The sequence below is a fragment of the Lepus europaeus genome, chromosome 9 (genome assembly GCF_033115175.1).
Source record: "Lepus europaeus isolate LE1 chromosome 9, mLepTim1.pri, whole genome shotgun sequence".
NCBI lineage: Eukaryota > Metazoa > Chordata > Mammalia > Lagomorpha > Leporidae > Lepus > Lepus europaeus.
The window spans coordinates 43,007,360-43,024,123 of record NC_084835.1 but is presented as its reverse complement, the minus strand read 5'-3'; the positions used below and the strand labels follow the sequence as shown (position 1 = coordinate 43,024,123).

At 43.0% G+C, this 16,764-nt stretch overlaps 1 protein-coding gene across 1 annotated transcript in view; it reads left to right on the top strand.

The window, feature by feature from the left end:
• The window catches only part of TAFA4 (TAFA chemokine like family member 4), a 158,594-nt gene that overhangs the window by 117,772 nt on the left and 24,058 nt on the right, over positions 1 to 16,764 (top strand). The window lies entirely within an intron of this gene.

Genomic DNA, 16,764 nt, shown 5'->3' with positions numbered 1-16,764 from the left:
GCTATAATTACTGAGTGGCGCTGTGTCAGTAAGCTGGGGATGCTATAACAAATACCACCGACTAGATTGCTTAAACAGCAGACTCATATTACCACAGGAACATCTATGTCCTTGACCTTGGGTTTTTAACAGTTCAGCTTCTGGTAAGGGCTGTCTTCTGGGTTTGCAGATGGCTGTCATCTTGCTTCGTCCTTGATTGGCTCTTTGTGAGAGCACAGGGAGGGAGTGAGCTCTTTAGTGAATCCTCTTAGGAGAATGCCTGCTGGATTAGGTCCTCATCTTTAGACCTCATTTAACATTACCTACATTTTTTTTAACTTCAAAAAATTTATAAAAAGGGAACAAATTTTATTGATTTCATATACACAGTTTTAAGAGCATAACGATATTTCCCATCTTACCTCCCTGCCTCCCTCACTCCCAACCCCTCTCCTCCTTTTCTTTTAATTTTTACAATTACATACTTTCAGTTTCCTTTTAATCACAAACTGAACTTTCCACTAAATAAGGAATTCAACAAATAGTAAGCAGAAAAAGCACTGTTTTTTACAAGTATAGACAAAGGCTATAAACAATGATCAAATCTCAAAATGTCAATTTTGTGCATATATCTTTTTTGTACTCTGTATATTAGTTACCACAATCAGGGAAAATGTGATATTTTTATCTTTGGGACTGCCTTATGTCACTAGACATGCTAGTCTCTGGTTCCATCCATTTTGTTGTAAAATATAGAATGTCATTCTTTTTTTTTTTTTTTTTTTTTTTTTTTTTTTTTTTTTTTTACAGCTTTTTAAAAGCTTATGGGGGAAATACACAAGTGTCTTTATCCAGTCATCAGATGCTGGACATCTGAGTTGATTCCGTATCTTATCTATTGTGGGCTGAGCTGCTATAAAACTGGGAGTGTTGATAATCTTTCATATGCTGATTTTATTTCTTTTGGGTAAATTGCTGAGAGTGGAATGGCTGGCTTATAAGGTAGATCTATTTTTAGATGTCTTCAGAATTTCCATACTGTCTTTTATAATGGTTGTACTAGTTTACATTCCCACCAACAGTGGATTAGGGTAACTTTTGACCCCCACATCCTCACCAACCCTTATTTAGTTAGTTATCTTTTGGTTTTAGATGATGGTCATTTTAACTGGGGTAAAGTAAAACCTCATTGTGGTTTTTGTTTTGCATTTCCCTGATGGCTAGTGATTATGAGCATTTTCTTGTTTGTCTGTTGGCCATTTATATTTCTTCCTTTAAAAACTGCCTGTTCATGTCCTTTGTCCATTTACTTTAAAGGTTGATTTTATTTACTTGAAAGAGTTACAGAGAGAGTTAGAGATAGAGAGAGGTCTGCCATCTGCCGGTTCACTCCCCAAATGGCTACAATGGCTAGAGTTGAGGCGATTTGAAGCCAGGAGCCAGGAATTTCTTCTGGGTCTTCCACAGGAGTGTAGGGGCCTAAGGATTTGGGCCATCCTTTGCTGCTTTCCCAGGTGCATTATCAGGGAGCTGGATTAGAAATGGAACTGGTGCCCATATGGGATGCTGGTGCTGCAGGCCAGGACTTTAATCCACTGAGCCATAGTGCTGTCCCCCTTTGACCATTTCTTAACTGGATTGCTTTGTTGCTGTTGAGTTTCTTGAGCTCTTGATAGATTCTAGATATTACTTTCCTATCAGTTGCATAGTTTGCAAGTATTTTCTCTTATTCTGTCAGTTGCCCCTCTGTTGAGTGCTTCTTTTGCAGGGCAGAAGCTTCTTGGCTTGACGTAATCCCATCTGTTTATTTTTACCTTTATTATCTGTGCTGCTGGAGCCTTAGCAGAGAAGACTTTGTCTATGCCAATGTATTAAAGTGTTTCTCCTATGTTTTTTCTTTAGTAATTTAATGGTTTCAGATATTAGATTCAGATCCCTGATCCATTGTAAGTTGATTTTTGTATAACATATAAGATAGGGATCTTGTTTCATAGTTCTGAATGCAGAGATCGAATTTTCCCAATACCATTTGTCGAAGAAACTGTCCTTTCTTCAGTAAGTGATTTTTAGGTCATTTCTTGGTTTAGATTAATTGGTTTTAGATGCTTGGATTACTTGGTTTTAGTTACATGGATTAATTTCTGAGGTCTCTAGTCTATTCCATTGGTTGATATGTTACAGGTGTCTTAAATGCTATGCCAAACATCCACCCGTTTTGATTTTTTTGAACAATCACTCTCACAAAATCAGAGTGTTGCATGAATACAAGAAATTTTTCCTGAGTAAACATGGAAAATATATTGTGCTTTTTGGGCATAAGAAAGGAGAACTGGAATATAATTCTTAGACAGGGTTTTGCTGCATGGTTTTGGTGGGAAATGTAATAGAGTATAATGTGTCATCTTTCATTTTACAATTACCTCTTGCTACATCGTCATAGATATCTATAAAAGCACTGGAGAGCTTTCTCAATTATCCTAAGGGCCTCATTTTAGCCCTGTGCTACTTCAATATATCTATTTTTTTTCTTTAAACATGTATTTATTTATTTGAAAGGCAGAGTTACTGAGAAAGGGGGAGAGAGAGAGAGAAAGAGAACACACATACCCTCTTTCACTGGCTCATTTGCCAAATCGTCAAAACAGCTGGGACTGGGCCGGCCTGAAGCCAGGAGCCTGACACTCCTTCCTTGTCTCCTATGTGAGTAGTTGGAGCCCAATAACTTCTTCTATCGCTTTCTGTTGCCATCTTCTGTTGCTGTCCAAGGTGCATTACCCTGGAGCGGGATTGGAAGTAGAGCAGCTAGGACTTGAACCCCTGCTCTTATGGGGTGCTGGTGCCCCAGGTGGCAGCTTAACCCACTATGCCACAATGCCAGCCCCTAAACCAGTCTCTTTTGAGTAGCCTAGCCAGGAGTCTTTTTCCTCTGCAATTGTTGACCTGTCAAATTCTTAATGAATGGCTGTGAGTGGGATTCAAGTAGCTCTCCAACGTCTCTTTGAGTTTACGAAATTATTTATCGTCTGTAGTATGTGTGTGGTAGGATGTTTCGGGTGGCCCTGTAGAGACTGACAGGCTAGACAGGAAAGCCTTTGATGTGGAGTGGGGACTAGCTACATGTCAGCTAAGTAGCTTTTTTTTTTTTTTTTTTTTTTGTACTGATGACTTAAATCAGTACTCACATAGCAGAACCACACCTTCTGGTAGTTCACCTCCACAAGTTTAATATATGGAGCATTGGGAAGAAGACCATAAATGAAGCAGATGAGCTCCTCTCCAGAGCCCACCTCTCCTTGGCTGCTCTCCCCTTTTCCATTTAGCTATGCTGACATCTCTCCAGGGACCCCGCAATCAGCAGATACGTCTGCTAATATCTCACATCTTAGAAATGTTTACTAACATGTGTTATGTCCTACGGTTACATTCTCATTTTTCTTCTTCCCTTTCTAACTCAGCTTCTCAAATGGCCACTATAGTTCTTGTCTGTATTTCCCCACTTTCTGCTCTCTGTCCAACCCTTTCCAGGCAAGACTGACCTCCTTTCCTCTACAGTCACTTTCCTGAAGGCCATGATTGACCTTCCTGTTGAGACATCTGGTCATCTTCTTCTTGTTTTGGTTAACATCATGACACCCTCATCATTGATGCCTTTGCTCACTGTACTTCCTGGTTGCTTTGGGGGGTCACTGGCCATTCCTTATCTCTTATAACCTCTGCACCTTCAAGTGATCCTTTTCGTTATCCTCTAGCGACAGTTGTACCCTCAGGGATACTATCTAGTCTCCTGGCTTTAATGGGTTATGGACAAGCCAATGTCCACCTTAAAATCAGAGCTCTGTACTGAACTCCATACTCAGATGTCTAACTGCTTATTGGACTTTGTTCAGTCAGGTATCTAATTGCTGTTTAAAAACACCATTGTTTACCCTGTTTTTGTTTTTGTTTTAAGGGGGACCATAATTTTGGAATTGTCACAGGTTCCTTTGTCCTCTCACTTCTTCTTCTTCTTTTGTTTTTTAAAGATTTATTTATTTTACTTGAAATTCAGTTACACACAGAGAGAAGGAGAGGCAGAGAGAGGGAGAGGGATAGAGAGGGAGAGAGAGAGAGAGAGAGAGAGAGAGAGAGAGAGGGAGGAGGGAGGTAGGAAGGGGTCTTCTATCTGCTGGTTCACTCCCCAGATGGCCACAATGGCTGGAGCTGTGCCAATCTGAAGCCAGGAGCCAGGAGCTTCTTCCGGGTCTCCCACATGGGTACAGGGGCCCAAGGACTGGGGCCATCTTCTACTACCTTCCCAGGCCATAGCAGAGAGCTGGATCGGAAGTGGAGCAGCCGGGTCTCAAACCGATGTCCACATGTGATGCCAGCACTGCAGGTGGCAGCTTTACCTGTTATGCCACAGTGCCGGCCCCATCTCTCGCTTCTTAAATGTCGCTTTTCAATACATCTCATCTCCTCTATGTTCTGAATAGTTAAATAAGCTTCTTCCTACCTCCTCCATGGCTGTCACACAGGTTTGGGACATCATCATTGGATTACTGTGACAGGGACAGGCATCTCTGCTTCCAGCCTTGCCCCCCTTTAATCTCTTCTCATCACAGTGGGTCCTTTCAGAAAATTAATGGAAAATAGAAAGATATTTGTTTTGTGTAGAATGTTTGAAGTTCATCCATAGCTTTTTCATAGTATGTGTTTCCCATGAATTTTTGAGTACCCCTTGATTTCATATATGCAAAGGAATTTATTTTTATATTTTTATTATTTAAAAAAGTTTATTTTAAAAATTTACAGCAAAACAAATTAGGAAATTAAAAAGCTTTCCTGTAAAATACCTATATAGAATTTAATTATTTTTATTCTTTTTTTTGTTATATCCAATTTAGAAAATATTTTATGTTTTGCTGATACTTTTTTATGTTAATGTAGTATTAATACAGAGAGAACAAATTCATTGTGGTTCTTAGATGCAATTCTAAGAATAGAATGATATTCCCTCCCTCCTTCCAACCCTCCCTCTGGATTTTATTAACATATTAGGTTCTCAGGGTCACGGCAAATGCATGATAATTACTACAATGCAGATCTCATGTTAATACAAAGAGAACAGATTGCATGTAGTTCATAGAAACAATTCTAAGAATATAATGATACCTTTCTCCCTCCTTCTCCCTTTCTTTTTTTTTCATTTTTGAAATAACATTTTAAAATTACATTAAGTTAAAGGCTTTATGCTCTTGCCTATTTTCCAGCTGAACTATGGTATTTTTACTTGCTACTCATATATATATATATATATATATATATATATATGTATATATATATGATCTTATGTATAAAAGATTTTATATATAGATAAAAATTTATTTATTTGAGAGCAGAGTTACAGAGAGGGAGAGGCAGAGGCAGAGAGATAGAAAATGACCAAATGGTGGCAACAGCCTCGGCTAGGTCAGACCAAAGCCAGGAGCCAGGAGCTGCATCCGGGTCTCCCACGTGGGTACAGGGGCCCAAGAATATGGGCCATCTGCTGCTGCTGTTCCAGGTGCATTAGCAGGGAACTGGATTGGATGTGGAGCAGCCAGGACTCGAACCAGTGCCCATATGGGGTGCTGGTGCTACAGTTGGCAGCTTAATCTGCTACGCAGAAGTGCTGTCCCAATTTCATATATATATATATACACACACACACACACATATATTTATTTATTTATTTACTTATTTATTTGACAGAGTTAGACAGTGAGAGAGAGAGAGACAGAGGGAAAGGTCTTCCTTCCATTGGTTGACACCCCAAATGGCTGCTACGGCTGGAGCTATGCCGATCTGAAGCCAGGAGCTGAATGCTTCCTCCTGGTCTCCCATGTGGGTACAGGGCCCAAGCACTTGGGCCATCCTCCACTGCCTTCCCAGGCCACTGCAGAGAGCTGGACTGGAAGAGGGGCAACTGGGACTAGAACCGGCGCCCATATGGGATGCCAGTGCCGCAGGTGGAGGATTAAGCAAGTGAGCCACAGCACTGGCCCCCTGATTTCATATATTTTTATATCAAGATAAGAATTTGTTTTTTCCAAAAACTTGCCTTTAATTTAAAAAAATTACTTATTTGTAAAGCAGAGAGGGAGAAAGCGAGTGTTGGGAGGGAGGGAGGGAGGCAGAGAGAGAGAGAGAGAGAGAGAGAGAGATGGATGGATCAATCGATCTTCCTTTCACTGGTCAGAGCTTGGGTGATCCGAAGCCAGGGACCTGGAGCTTCTTCTGGGTCTCTCACGTGGGTGCCCAAGTACTTGGCCCATCATCCACTGCTTTCCCAGTTGCATTAGCAGGGAGCTGGAGTGGAAGTGGAGCCCCCAGGATGAACCGGCATCTCGGATGCTGGTGCTGCAGGTGGTAGCTTTACCTGCTATGCCTCAGTGCCGGCCCCATAGACTGTGCTTATTTGAATTGCATTGTTTTCTGCTTCGTTTCATCTGTCACTGAAATATGAAAAGTTCTCCAGGATGGTGATTTTCTTTTACCTGCTTTATTCACTGTTAAAATTCTCAACAAAAAATTATAAATATGTACTAAATTCTATAAATCATTTATTCAGTATGGCATTTCAGATAGCTCACAATGATAGTAAAGTGCTTTCATTTGAACTCTATAACCATCATATCCTACTTATATATGGGAACAATGAGGTGAGAAGTCTCAAGGTAGCTAAATCTGGAAGTTGGCATCTGCAACTGAGTTCTTCCAGTTCCAGATCCAGGGTCACCAACCGGCAAAGGTCAATTCACTCCCAGGGTAGAATTGTTAAGTATTGTCATTTGGTGACCCTACTTTTTGAGACCCAGGTGTCACTGTTCTTGACTGCTCTGTCCTCAACACTTAGCAGAGGACCTGGCACACAGTAGGGACTCTGTGTCTATCTGTGTCTAGGCCTGAATTTCCAAGCCTTTCCAGTGGACGGCGGACAGAGTCTTAATGTCTGTTCTCTGATGTCTCACTTGTTGACTACAAGGCCAAATGGGGTAGGGGTGGGGAAAGAGAGGGGAGAATCAGAAAGGAGCCATCACTCAGAGTACCGGGTATGTTGGCCACAGGCAGTGACTAGCCATGGCCTCGTTCTCTGCTTTCATTTCCTAAAATCTTTTATTCAACCTTCTCTTTCTTCTCTTCTGCTCCCACGGAGAGAGAGGCTGAGAAATCCATGGAGAAAACCACACTCACATCAAATAAAGTCCTTCTAAGAGGATCACTGGAGTGTGAGACTGTGCTTTGAGGGTATATTTTCTAGTGCTGGGCAGGGGGAGGAAAGGGGAAAAGGAATTGAACAAAAGGAAAAGGATGCAAAGGAAATAATAGCATGAAGAAAGTCGCCCTAATCTCATGCTTTCTGTCTCTCTGTTGACTTTCAAGTAGATTCAATGGAAGAACTTTCATTGCAGAAATGGTTTTGTGTTTTATCTTTTTTTTTTTTTTACAATGGAAAGGGCCTGCCTGCACTGGGACAAGTAGGTATTTTCACTCTTGTTTGAAACTTTTCTTAAAAGTATATTTAATAAGGAAAGATACCTACTTAAGCTGTTTACTTTTCAGATAAAGTTAATCCATCCTCTCTAGCAATTCTGAAGCAATCAGATGTTGCTGCAAAGATTATCATAACACATTTAATGGTGTCTCCTTGAGCTATTATAGTAAGTGAGGAAACAGGCAGCTTACAGTTTTTAGCCCTGCCAGTGTCTTAAGTCTTTTTTTGGAAAAATACATATGCAACTTGATTGCAGTTTCTAGTGTGGAAAGGAATCACGTAGCAGTTTCATGTTCCCCGCTTGGAAAATAAGCCTCAAGAACACCAAAGCAAGTCTGTGGCACCCCATAGGCTGTGTCTAAGCACAGGTAAAAGAGATAGAAATGAATACCCACACATCTACCCACTCTTCTGCTCACACAGACAAGAGCAGAAGGGAAAAGGCCTAGTAGCTGACAAGGAGTGAGGGCCAGCAGAAAGGGGTTAGGGTTTGGTTTGTTTTTGTTTTTGTTTTATCCAGTTTCCCTCCAAAGAGTAGCACTGCTTTTGGATAACTCAATTCAGTCTGCAACTACTCCAATGCATGCTTGGCCTCCATGCTTGGTCTCACTCATTGTCTGAGCTTTTAGCTAAGTTCCTAATGTTTACCTTCAGTTTCCAAGATGGATCCGCCCAAAAGTGTAATCTGCTGCTTAAGGGGGAAAATTCGTCTTTATTTTATGTGAATTTCCTTGACATGACTACTGTCTGGTGCCAAGCTTGTTGGACAAGTCATCCCTCCTGTACCTTATCACAGACTTACTACGAAAGGTACCCATTTCTTATCTATTTCAGCATTCATTTTCAACTCATCCAACATGTGTACTTGTATGATATTTGTGATGGTTAATTTTAGGTGATCCCTTGATTGGGCCATGGGTACCCTCAGGTATTTATTTGCTCAGCCGTTGTTCTGGGTGTGTCTGTGAGTGGGTTTGTGGATGAGATGAGCCCAAGTCAAGCAGCTGGCTGATCCTAACAGGAGCAGGCTTCCTGCAGCTCTATGAAGGCAGAAATAGAACAAAAAGGCTGAGCCTCCCCAGGGTCTAATTGCCTTTGAGCTAAGACACGGGCCTTCCCTGCCTTCACACTCCAATGTAGAAAACCGCTCTTACTGGTTCTTTTTTTTTTTTTTTTTTAAGATTTATTTATTTATTTGAAAGTCAGGGTTACACATAGAGAGATAGAGAGGTCTTCTATCCGATGGTTCACTCCCCAATTAGCTGCGATGGCCGGAGCTGTGCTGGTCTGAAGCCAGGAATTAGGAGCTTTTTCTGGGTTTCTCATGTGGGTGCAGGGGCCCAAGGACTCAAGCCATCTTCTGCTTTCCCAGGCCATAGAAGAGAGCTGGATCAGAAGTGGAGCAGCTGGGTTTCGAACTGGTGCCCTTATGGGATGCTGGCACTTCAGGCCAGGGTGTTAACCTGTTGCGTCACAGCGCCGCCCCCCTTGTTGGTTCTTGAGCGAGCTGATCTTCATGTGGAAACTATGCCATTGGCCTTCCTGGTTCTCATCCCTTTGAACTTGCTTTGGAACTACATAGTCAGCTCTCTAGCTTATGAACTGCGGATCTTGGGATGTGAATGCTATTATCATTGTGTGGGGCAGTTCTTTACAAGATGCTACTTTCTGTGTAGAAAAGCCTCTTGGTCCCATGTCTCTGGAGAACCTTGGAGAATACAAGGTTAAAACATGAGCTGCTCAAATGCTCATAATCTGTGATTTCTGTGGATAGCCCCTATTGGGTCCTCACCTTTAGCCGGCAAGCTTTTTTTTTTTTTTAAATTTTTTTGACAGGCAGAGTGGACAGTGAGAGAGACAGAGAGAAAAGTCTTCCTTTTGCCATTGGTTCACCCTCCAATGGCCGCCGTGGCCAGTGTGCTGCGGCTGGTACATTGTGCTGATCCGAAGCCAGGAGCCAGGTGCCTCTCCTGGTCTCCCTTGTGGGTGCAGGGCCCAAGGACTTGGGCCATCCTCCTCTGCACTCCCGGGCCACAGCAGAGAGCTGGACTGGAAGAGGGGCAACCGGGACAGAATCCGGCGCCCTGACTGGGACTAGAACCCGGTGTGCCGGCACCGCAGGTAGAGGATTAGCCTATTGAGCCGTGGCGCCGGCTAGCCGGCAAGCTTTGAATACCTTTAAGTATCTGTTCTGAGTTTCTGTCACAGGAGATGACAGAGAAACAAAGCATGTTCCTACCCAAAGATCTCAGTCCATTGTCACCAGTACACACATTTTTAGAACGACTCAACTGTTATCATGTAGAAGAAGGTCTTCTCCATGGGCTAGGATGTGCTGAGCTGGAGATACCAGTTTGGTTCTGCTTGGTAAAACAAGCTACTTAGGCAAGAGGCGCACCTTCCCCTATTCTCTGAGAACAAATGCAATGGCTGGGTTTCAATGTCACCTCTTTCCAGTTTCTAATGATGTGGCTTTGGCAAATGAGTTAGTTTGTACATTTTCTTAAATGTAAAGTAGGAGAGAAAAGCAGGACCCCACTTAGTCTCATTTTTATCAGATTATGCAAGATGAAATTTATAAAACTTGTAGGACAGTGCCCTCGTATTACACCACTGCTGCGTGCATGTCTAGAAAGGAACAGCACAGCCAGTAGTAACGGAAAGGTGCTCCTGGTAGTGTTAACAGGTCAAAAACAGGTGCCTCCAGGCAGTGAAGTCTGATGGTCGGTCTTGTGTAAATAAATAAAATCCTGGATGAAACAAGCCGATTCAGAAGGGCAGTGTGGACCTTCTGAGTTTTCACAGACAGACAAATCCATTTGCATTTGTGGGTAATTACCTAAATAGCAACTAATTTCTAAGTCAACCATCATACAGTCTTGTGCCATTCAGATTTTTGGTCAAAGGAGGAGCGTGTGACTATGGTGGTCCTATGAGATTATGTCATTTGGTGGTGCAGTAGGAGTCTTAGCTGGTGTAATGCATTCTGTGACATCCTTCCAGCAGCCCAGTCCCCTAACAGCATACTTCCATCATTGAGTGCCATGTGACTTCATTACTGAGCATGGCTGTGGCACAAAGTTACCAAAGTATTCTTTCATTTTCCTCAGGAGGTTTAGAGGTGCCTTTATCACGGACTCTATAGTTTCATTTAATTATTATTATTATTATTTTTTTTGACAGGCAGAGTGGACAGTGAGAGAGAGAGAGAAAGGTCTTCCTTTTGCCGTTGGTTCACCCTCCAATGGCCGCCGCTGTTCCGATGGCAGGAGCCAGGTGCTTCTCCTGGTCTCCCATGGGGTGCAGGGCCCAAGCACTTGGGCCATCCTCCACTGCACTCCCTAGCCACAGCAGAGAGCTGGCCTGGAAGAGGGGCAACTGGGACAGGATCGGTGCCCCGACCGGGACTAGAACCCGGTGTGCCGGCGCCGCAAGGCGGAGGATTAGCCTGTTGAGCCACGGTGCCGGCCTCATTTAATTATTTAATTAAGGCCTCATGGTTGTCACAGGCTCAGCGTTCCGTGTCCTCCCCAAGTTCACGTGTAGAAATCTCAACCCTCAGCATGCTGGAATTTGGAGACAGGGTCTCTGAGGAGGTGATAAAGGTTAAATGAGGTCACAAGGGTGGGGCCCTAAGCTGGCAGGACTGGTGTACTTATGAAAAATGGAAGAGGTACAATATGCTCGCTCACCTCCCTATGAGGACACAGCAGTTGCATTGGCTTCAGTTGGATGTCCACCTTCCAGAACTATGAGAAATAAATGCCTATGGTGTTTTGGTAAGGTTGCCCAAGCAGACTGAGACAGTGACACAGAAGGCAGACCCTGGGTGATTGTAGATAGAGTCATCCTGGCCTTTCCACAGTGCTAGTCCTCATAGGGCAAGGAATATTCGACCCCAGGGTGCTTATTGCAATTGCTCATTGAGCCTTGGAAACCTAAGACAGGGACTCCCCAGGAAGGCTTCCCAGCACTTCCTTTTGTGCTTTCTTACTGCTGAAATCTCACAACAGTATAACTCACTGACATCATAATTTTTATTATTGTTTTTACAAGTGTATATAGCTACTTACGTATATACAAAGTGCATATATCATTCTTTCCCTGGCAGTAAATAATTGTTGTGCTTTATTTTTAACTATATATTTATGGGGTACAGTGGTAGTTCAACACATGTAATCAAGATGTGATAATTAAATCACACTAGTTAGCATTTCCATCTCCTTTAAACTTTAAAAACTTTAACAATCAATTGCACATATTTATGGGCTACAAGGTGATATTTCAATAACTGTGTACTGAGCAAGTCAGGGTAATCAGTGTTTGCCTCTCCTTGCCATTGCTTGACATCTGGAGGCTTTGAGCTTCTCTCTTCCGTATGTTCATAAAATACGTACTAGACTGTTGTGAGCATGGCCACCCCCCTGTGCTGTGGAACATGCATCTTATTCCTCTTAGGGTTTTTTTTAAAGGGTTTTTAAAAAGATTTATTTATTTACTTGTAAGAGTTACAGAGAGGCAGAGAGAGAGAGAGAGAAAGTCTTCCATCCTTTCATTCACTCTCCAAATGGCTTTAATGGCCAGAGCTGCACTGATCCAGAGCCAGGAGCCTCTTCTGTATCTCGCATGTGAGTGCAGGTGCCCAAGGACTTGGGTCATCTTCTGCTTTCCCAGGCCATAGCAGAGAGCTGGATCGGAAGTGGAGCAGCCGGGACTAGAACTGGCACCCATAGGGGTTGCTGGCATTGCAGGCGGTGGCTTTACCCACTATGCCACAGCTCCTGTGTTTTGGTTCCTGTTATCCATCTATACTGGGCTTTCCCTCCCCTTCGCAGCTTCCAGTCATCACTGTGCTGCATTCACCTTGACTTGTCATCTCCACAGATGAGAGGGAATATGTGGTATTTTTCTTTCTGACTTACTTCAGTTAACAGAGTGTCCTCCAGTTCCATCCGTTAAGCTGCAAATGATAGAATAACATTCTTTGTTATGGCTGAATAAAATTCCCTCATGTATATGTACACCGCATTGTCTCCATCCATTCATCAGTTGATGAAATCAGCATTCTTGTTATGAACATTTGATTAGGTTTGTCACTTGAAAAAAAAATCTTTTTATTTTGGAATGGGAGAGAGAGAGCGCGAGCGAGTGAGTGAGAGAGTGCACCAGGGAGAGAGCCAGAAAGAAAGTGTGTGAGAGAGAAAACCCAAAATTTGTCATCTCTTGTTTTATTCCCCAAATACCTGCAACAGCCAGGGCTGGGTTGGGCTGAAGCCAGAAGCCTGGAGCTCAATCTGGTTCCTCCACCTAATGGGCAGGGACCCAGCTGCCTGAACCATCATCATGGCTTCCGAAGTGTGCAATTGCAGGAAAACAGAGCAAAGGTTGGAGCCAGGAATCAAACCCAGGCACTTCCATAGGGAATACATTTGTCCCAAATGAGATCATAACGTATGGGCCAAGTGCCTGCTGTAGCTTCATAATTTTTTAAGATTTATTTATTTGTTTAAAGGCAAACTTACAGAGAGGAAGAGGAAAAGATAGAGATTTACCATCTGCTGGTTCACTCCCCAAATGCTGGTTCACTCCCATAACAGCTGGGGCTGTGCCAGGCTGGAGCCAGGAGTCAGAAATTCCATCCGGGTCTCCCAGGTGGATGGCAACATCCCCAGCACTGGGGCCATCCGCCACTGATTTCCCAGGTGCATTAGCAGGGAGCTGGATTGGGAATGCAGCAGCCAGAACTAGAACCAGTGCTCACAAAGGATCACAGGCAGTGGCTTAACACACCATGCCACAATGCCAGCCCTAGGTAGTGATTAATCACTTCTCCACTTTCATGCTTTTTTTCGGTTAGTGGAGTGAAAACTGCCCTGATTCTCTGGGCACTGGATCTACCTGTTGGTGTTTTACTTGTGAATCTTTGCTTCCATATTTGTTCTCTCCAGTAATTGATTTTGGCTCTACTAACATTTAAGATGGTGTGATAAGGAAAGTCCAGAAAAAATTCAGAATCAGATAAAAGTTATTTTTTTTGGAAAGGCTGTCTTTATGTAGAGGAAGTGTAAATTATGGGAAGACTTATAAACTCATTTTCTTTTGAAGTACTCACATCTATAGAATCCAAGCAGAGCATTAACCAGCGGGAATCCTTGGGGGCACCTGTTTTGATGAGTAGATAGGATTGCTTACAATTCATCTAACAATTTATGTGCAAATGAATGTATCTGAAAATTGTGAATGTGCTCAAGGGTACTTGAAAAGGTTGTCCTTCATTATTAATTTCTACACATTACCTCTACAGTCTTGTTTACATTATTTTTTATCAGTGTAAAAGTAAATCTCTCTCAGCCTGGTAATGGCCAGAATTGGTGTATTCATTATCTATTGCTGTGTAACGAATTACCCCCAAGTCTTAGAAGCTTAAAAACAAGCTTCACAAAGTTCATAGAAAATGGGTAGTATGAAAAAAAAAAACTTTGAATGTGTTTCAACTTTTTTTTGGGTGGGGTACCAAAATAAATTTATCCTTAAAGTTGCACTTGACCATGCCCTTGTGGAAGTACTCTTGTATATTTCACATAGATACTGAACATCAAGGATTAGGGAGAGGCTTAGTTGTGTGGTTCTGGCTCAGGGTCTTTCACGAGATAGTAGGTAACCTGGGGCTATAGGAACCACTGCTAATCATGTTCATTTAAGTGATGGCTTCAAAAATTATTTCAGTTCCTTGCTACGTGAGCCTCTCTTTAGGACTACTTGCACATTGGCTTCCTGAAAACACATGATGAGTGAGTGAGGGCTCCACTGTCTTTTATAATGAGATCATGTAGATGGCACACCGTGACGTGGGCTGTGGTATAGACCAGGGCCCAGTGTGGGAGAGGCCTGTGTAGAAGATCTGCCTGCAAGCCCACTCATGTGGCTGTTGGCAAGAGACTTGAGTTTGTTTCTCAGGGAGCTTGTCTACAGGGTTGCTCACGCCATAGTTTCCTCTGTGTGTCTTCTGAGAGCCAGGAGTGGAAAGTCACCTAACCTTGGACTTGACAGCCCATCACTTCTGCTGCCTGCTCTGGATTGTGAAGTCCAACCACAATACGGTGTGGGAAGGGGAGGCACAAAGGTGTGGCTCCTGGGAGGTGGGATGATAGGAGAGCCTCTGCAGGAGGCTTTTCCTATCGGATGCTTCCTTCCTGGAACTAACACTTGAGCCAAAGGACAGATGCATGCAATGGAATTGTCACTGTCACGGCTTCACCGTGACAGTGATTTCACTTACTGTTCAGCTAAGCTGAGGTTTCTCTTGGGTTGATAAACTCCTGATAGTATTTCAATAAATTATCCTGGCATTAAGTTAGATCAGTTTCTGTTGTTCTGACAAAAGATTCCTAACTGATAAAATGGATCCTGTTGTAAAATAGACTTAAAAGCATGTGAAATATGGAAACTATTCTCTCTTTATAAGACTACAGAAGTCAGACTTCATATTATTGGCCCTGGGAGATAGAAACAAAGAACTGAGGAAACAGCAAGAACCTGGGGTTCTAATTTGGCACTAGGGTGGGAACTCATGCTGTGCCTGCCCGCAAACTTTGTACATCTGTGAGGGTACTTCACAGTGCTCGTGGAAACAGGTTGAAAAGAAATTTATTTCATGCAATATTTTTTAAAAAAAGATTTATTTATTTGACAGGTGGAGTTACAGACAGTGAGAGGGAAAGACAGAAAGGTCTTCTATCTGCTGGTTCACTCCCCATGTGGCTGCAACAACCAGAACTGAGCTGATCCAAAGCCAGGAGCTAGGAGCTTCTTCCAGTTCTCCCATGTGGGTGTAGGAGTCCAAGCACTTGGGCCATCTTCTGCTTTCCCAGGCTATTAGCAGGGAGCTGATTCAGAAGTGGAGCAGTCAGGGCTTGAACCGGCACCCATATGGAATGCTGGGCACTGCTGGCTGGAGCTTTTACTCGCTGTGCCACAGCGGCGGCTGCCACGCAAAAAATTTTTGAAAGCCATCCATAGTTTTAAAAATAATGTTTCCCATGAGCTTAAGACCCCTTGTATGCGTGGATTTCAAAATTTTTTGCTACAAAATAATTTTTCTGTAAGTTTTCCATCATTTTTAAATATCCTTTGTTGGCTGGAAGGGTACCGTTTTACTGCATAGTAGCAGTGAATCAAGTATGTGTTGAGTTCTTGGTTTCTAAATCTAGAGCTCCACTAAGGAAGTAAGGCTCTTTGGAGAAATCTTGTTAAGAGGGTTGCTGGGAGCATCTTTGGGGCCAGATACATAGTAAGCTCTCAAGGACCGATGGGAATATATCAGATCGATTTGGCTTGTAGGAGCTCTTTCTTCCCTGAACTGGGTAATATGAATATTAAAAGAGAATCAATTTTACCACCTTCCTATTAGTAACTGATACAGGTGGAAATTATGACTTGATAATAAAAGTAGTTGATGAAAGCTTGATGAAGGGTGGGATATTTACATGATCTCCATATGTTGCCCCTCAAAATGCATATTAATAAAGAGGAAAGTAGTAGTTTCACAGTGAAGAAAGCTGGCAGATAGCATCTGAGCCGTGTGATTGAAGAAACAGCACTGAGAATGAACAGGACATCATGTGTGTCCTTATATGATGCACTGGGCATACAGTGTTGCTTCGGGGGCACTCTGCATCCCGTGCATTGCTCAAATCTGAATCTGATCAACAAGCAGAGCACAAAACCAAGTTGAGAGACAGTCTGGAAAGTAACTGGCATGTACTTTTACAAACTGCCAAGGTCAAGAAAGATTAAGGTTAGGGGTCGGCGCTATGGCTCACTTGGTTAATCCTCCGCCTGCAGTGCTGGCATCCCATATGGACGCTGGGTTCTAGTCCTGGTTGCTCCTCTTCCAGTCCAGCTCTCTGCTGTGGCCCGGGAGTGCAGTGGAGGATGGCCCAAGTGTTTGGGCCCCAGGAAGAGGCACCTGGCTCCTGGCTTCAGATCAGCACAGCACTGGCCATGGCAGCCATTTGGGGGGTGAACCAACGGAAGGAAGACCTTTTTCTCTGTCTTTCTCACTGTCTATAATTCTACCTGTCAAATAAAAAAAAAAAAAAAGAAGAAAGATGAAGGTTGGAGAGGAGTTTCTGATGAAAAGAGGCTCTTGAAATGTGATAACTGAATGCAGTGCATGAGGCTGGGTTGGAACCTGTCCAGGAGAAGAAAGCGCTGTTACGGGCATTATTGGGACAATTGGCAACATTTGAATATGGATGAGAGATCATGTA